Source organism: Oryctolagus cuniculus, unplaced genomic scaffold (genome assembly GCF_964237555.1).
Source record: "Oryctolagus cuniculus unplaced genomic scaffold, mOryCun1.1 SCAFFOLD_79, whole genome shotgun sequence".
NCBI classification, from domain to species: domain Eukaryota; kingdom Metazoa; phylum Chordata; class Mammalia; order Lagomorpha; family Leporidae; genus Oryctolagus; species Oryctolagus cuniculus.
In genome coordinates, this window is record NW_027208262.1 from 94,314 (window position 1) to 99,848 (window position 5,535).

Here is a 5,535-nt window from a genome sequence, read left to right on the forward strand (position 1 = left end):
TAATCTGACGTTTCTCTCTTGCACATTTTAGGATCTTTTCTTTATGTTTCACTGTGGTAAGTTTAATTACCACGTGTCGTGGTGAGGATCTCTTTTGGTCATGTTTATTGGGGGTTCTATGAGCTTCCTGTACTAGGATATCTCTGTCCTTCTCCAAACCTGGAAAGTTCTCTGCTAGTATCTCACTAAAAAGGCCTTCCAATCCTTTCTCTCTCTCCATGCCTTCAGGAACTCCTAGAACTCGAATGTTGTTTTTTTTAATAGTATCCTGTAGATTCCCAACAATATTTTTTAGGTTTCTAATTTCCTCTTCTTTTCTTTGGTTTGACTGTATGTTTTCCTGTGCTCTATCTTCTAAGTCCGATATTCTCTTTTCTGCTTCACCCATTCTGTTTTTAAGGCTTTCTAATGTGTTTGTCATTTGATCTATTGAGCTCTTCATTTCATTTTGATTTCTCTTGACTATTACACTTTCCTGTTCTACTAGTTTCTGAGTTTCATTTTGACTCTTCCTTAAAATTTCATTTTCACGAGAGAGATTTTCAATCTTGTCCATTAAGGATTTCTGTAGTTCAAGGATTTGCTTTTGAAAACTTCTAAATGTTCTTATCATAAATTTTTTGAAATCCGTATCTTGCATTTCTTCTATCTCATCATCTTCATACTCTTGGCTTGGGGTGTTTTGCTTATTTGGAGGCATCATAGTGTCATCGTTGATCTTGCTCCCTCTATTTCTGTGTTTGTTACTCGGCATAGTTAATTCTTCTTGCGTCACTGTGCGTTTTTTTTCTTTTTTTTTTTTTTATACTGTGTCCGTGCTAAGTGGACTGCCTGCTGTTGGAGGAGCCTTGGAGGCTTGAGATGGGTGCGGCCTGAGAGCGCTGCCTGGTTCTTTCTGGTTAAGGGTGTGCAAAGGTGACACCCTCAGGTTATGCGTGGTAAATCTCTCTCTTTTTATTTATTTATTTATTTTATTTATTCAGGGGGTAAGTAACACCGCAGGGCAGGGCTGTGCAGAATTGATGGTATTTAGCTTCCAGTCTTTGGCTCCTCTGGACTCCCACTGGGTTGGCTAGGCTACTGAATTGTAGTGACTCAGTTCCTTAACTCTCCCCCATTGATATGTAAATCCAAAGAGGAGGCCTGCTCTTTGTCTCTTGGGAATTCTTCAAGCCTTGCAGCCTTGTAACCTTTGCAAGGTTAGGGGGAAGAGAAACCCCAAAGCTTTTTTTTTTCCTTCTTTCCGGTAGTGAGTTTGCTGCACTTTCCGGCCCCCCTCTAGATTCTGACCCCCGTTTCCCCACCAATGTCTCGGGTTATTGAGCTCACCTCCCCTTCCAGCGCCGATGTGTGGACTCGGTGCCCAGAGCATCCCAAGTCTCCCCGCTGTTGTCTGTGTGGCATGCACTCCCCTTGGAGCACTGTCGCGCAGACCCTGGGGCTTCTGCGTCTGGGTCCCGCGACTTGGCTTCCCCGCAGTGGGTGACCTTGTTCTCCCAGTAGGTCCTCCGATTCACGCCTGCTCCATCCAGAAGGGTTTCCCCTGTATCTTTGTGGGGAATCAAGGCAGGACTGCCTGTTGCTCAGCCACCTACACCCACACCTGAGCAGTTTCTGGACCACTTCCCGCTTGCGAGGTCTCAGGCTTCCTCTTCTCCCATTAGGAAAGTATTAAGGATTCTTTACTTCCATGTAGACTCTGCCCTCTAATGGTGAACAGGGTCCTCTAAACCCACTTGTTGCACAAATGAAAACCCAAGCATTGTCTTCTCCCACAGATGGAGTCTGCTATTGGTTTTGATTTACATTTCCCTAATGGCTAGTGATATTGGGCATGTTCATCTATGTCTTGACCATTGAGATTTCTTCTTCTGAGAAACATCTATTCTGATCATTGCCCATTTCTTACGTGTACATTTTGCTTCTTGTTTGGAGTTTTTCCAGTTCTATATATGTATGTTCTGGCTATCAATCTTTTGTCATAGTCAGAGTTTTCAATGTTTCCTGCCATTCCGTCCATTGTATCTTCACTCTGTTGATTACTTTGTTGTGAAGATGTATCTTAATTTGATATGCTCAAATTTGTATATTTTATTTTTGTTACTTGTGCTTTTGGAATCTTATGCAAACTGTTGTCTCTGCTAATGTTTTACAGTTTCTCATATGTTTACTTAGGTTTTGGGTTTTTTTTTAACATACATAATTTTATTACAAAATTTTTTTTAAAAAAACAACACAGAATGCAACATCCTAACAAAAAATCCAAATTTACAAATGATACTAATTCCTACAACTTTGCTGCGCTACCATACACAAGTCAAGAAATTAAAGAAACCATTAAATATTTAGGAACATTCAACATCAGAAGCTTTAAAATCTAACTGTATGTAGTAGCCCCTCAAAAAGCTACAACCTGCATTTTTTAAAAAAAGTATTTTCTCTACAAAGAATCTTATCAGCTATACAAAAATCTGTACAGTTTTTTTATACTGAAGCTAATATTGAGCTGCACTTGAATTCACATTCTTAGCAAAACAACTGCCTGAGCACACACGCACACTCCACACTCATCATTACAGGATAGCCATTTATTCTTCATCTTCATCCTCTTCCTCATCATCTTCATCTTCTTCTTCTTCCTCTTCTTCCTCCACATCTTCAGGTTCATTCTTCTTGTTTGAGCCTGTGGGCCTACCAGGGCCCTTCTTTCCCGCTTCACTTTTGCCCTTGGCACGGTATGCAGCAATATCCTTTTCATATTTCTCCTTTAGCTTAGCTGCTTTCTGTTCATATGGTTGTTTATCTTTGGCTGAGTGTTCAGACCGCATCTCACCCAATTTTTTTGCAGTGTCCCCAATGGACAGGCCAGGGTGTTCACTTTTGATCTTTGGGCGATGTTCAGAGCAAAAGAGAAATAAGGCAGATGGTGGTCTTTTAGGAGCACTGGGATCCTTTTTCTTTCCCTTCTTATCACCCTTGGGAGGAACGTAATTTTTCATCTCCCTGTCATAACGAGCTTTTTCACTTTTTGCCATATCTTCAAACTTGGACTTTTCCTTTGCAGACATGGTCTTCCATCTCTCCGAGCATTTCTTAGAGAATTCTGCGAAATTGACCGAAGAGTCAGGGTGTTTCTTCTTGTGCTCTTCCCGGCACGTCTGCACAAAGAAGGCATAGGAGGACATTTTGCCCCTTGGCTTGTTGGGGTCTCCTTTACCCATGACGACGGAACGGCGGCCACCTGGTGTGAGTTGTTCCTCAGACTCCCGCAGAGCGGCCAGATCCGACGGCATTGCTTCCTTCCCTCAGCTCCGGCATGAACTCAGGATGTGAGGGCGATCTGGCTGCGACATCTGTCACCCCATTGATCGCCAGGGTTGATTCGGCTGATCTGGCTGGCTAGGCGGGTGTCCCCTTCCTCCCTCACCACTCCATGTGCGTCCCTCCTGAAGCTGCGTGCTGGGTCGAAGAGGACGACCTTCCCCGCTAGAGGAGGACCGGTCTTCGGTCAAGGGTATACGAGTAGCTGCGCTCCCCTGCTAGAACCTCAAAACAAGCTCTCAAGGTTTTGGTTTTATATTTAGACTTTTAATTAACCTTGAGTTGCTTTTACATAGTGTATGAGGTGTTGGGGTATCTTTTCAGGCTTCTACATATGGATAATCACTTTCCTTTAAACCATTTGCTAAGGGGATTCTTCTTTCTCCTGTTTGTTTTCTTTCCTTTATTAAATAGGGGTTGGCTGTAGAAAAGTCAGTTTATTTCAGCTGCCTATTTTTTCCATTGAACTATGTGTCTGTTTTTCCAACAGTGCTAACACTGCTTCTATTTTTTTTAAGATTTCTTTATTTGAAAGGCCAGATGCTTCTTCCAAGTCTCTCATGTGGGTGCCAGCACCCAAGAACATGGTCCATCTTCCACCAATTTCCCAGGTGCATTAGTAGGGAGCTGGATTGGAAGTGGAGAACCTGGTCTTCGAGCAACAACATATGGGATACATGCACAGCAGGACAAGGCATTAACCTACTACACCACAGCATCAAACCCTTCCTTATTTACTTCTGCTGTGATCTTTCATTATTCACTTTTCTACTGCCCCACAACTTGACTCATTCCTGTTTTTTTTTTTTTTTCTGGGTCCTGGAGGATGGTAGTAGGTTGCTTCTGGGATATCTTTTTTATGTTAGTAGGTACTTGGTAATCTAAAATCATAGTTTTTACTTTCTATATTTCTCTGTTAATCACGAGGACCTTCTAGATGACAGCAGAAAATGCTAGCAGAAATGAGGATATATTAATTTGCTAAGAAAATACCACAGAGAATATGATTTAAATCATGGAATTTTACTTCTCAGAGTTGTAGAGCTTGAAAATATCAGATCAAGGTGCTAATAGGCTCGATTTTTCCAGAAGCCCTTCTCTGATGTGACAGACACATCTATCATTTGATCTGCTTAAAAGCACTTTCTTCAGGTAGAGTTATGTTGGTGGTTAGCACTTCAGTGTTTGAGTTTTAGGGAGGCACATTTCAGTCCACAACAGCAAAGGGGCCCTGTGGTCTACTTCAATGACAGCCATCTCTGCGGAGGATAGAAAGTTTGAAATCAGCATTAGGATTTCTCACATTATTACTGTCAGTGCTATCTCCATCAAATGTGCATTCATGTACACACAAACAAAACTACCTGTACACATAAACACATTCAACAGTGGAAATGCCTGATGGTTGTGTACAGATAACATCAATATAATAATCCATAATATGGCCTATTAGCAGACATTAAAAGAGAATTAGAAAGAATGACAACAAAATCTGCAGTTACCTATATTTATGTCTATATGTATGATATTCAGTATTTATAGTTGCTAAAAGATGAATACTGATGTGTGGAAATAAAAGCTAAACCTTACCTTGCAATATTGCAGCCTAGTCTACATGAAAGATGTCTTCCTAAAACCATTCCCTGGGCCCACTCTGTGGCATAGTAGATTAAGCATCCACCTGCAGCACCAACATCCCACATGGGCACCAGTTTGAGTCCCTGCTCCTGCACTTCCAATCCAGCTCTTTGCTAATGGCCTAGGAAAGCAGTGCAATATGCCCTGAGTGCTTGGGCCCCTGCACCCATGTGAGAGACCTGGAGGAAGCTGCTGACTCCTGGCTTCTGGCACCTGGCTTCAGATCGGCCCAGCTCCAGCCATTCTGGCCATTTAGGGGTGAACCAGTGGATAGAAGACCTCTCTTTCTCTTGCTCTCTATATCTGTCACTCTGCCTCACAATAAATAAATACATTTTTTAAAAACTTTTCCCTTTTTAAATTTCTTAATTGTTTTAAAGATTTATTTATTTATTTATTTACAAGTCGAGTTACAGACAGAGAGGAGAACCAGAGAGAAAGAGGGAGGTCTTTCATCTGATGTTCACTCCCTAATTGATTGCAACTGCCATAGCTGTGCTGATCCGATGCCAGGAGCCAGGAGCTAGTTCCAGGTCTCCCAGATCGGTACAGGGGCCCAAGGACTTGGGCCATCTT

The 5,535-nt window shown here is 42.1% G+C and overlaps 1 pseudogene; it reads right to left on the reverse strand.

Moving 5' to 3' along the window:
• Window positions 1-2,307: 2,307 nt before the first annotated feature.
• Window positions 2,308-3,896, reverse strand: LOC138848096 (high mobility group protein B2 pseudogene; annotated as a pseudogene).
• Window positions 3,897-5,535: the final 1,639 nt, after the last annotated feature.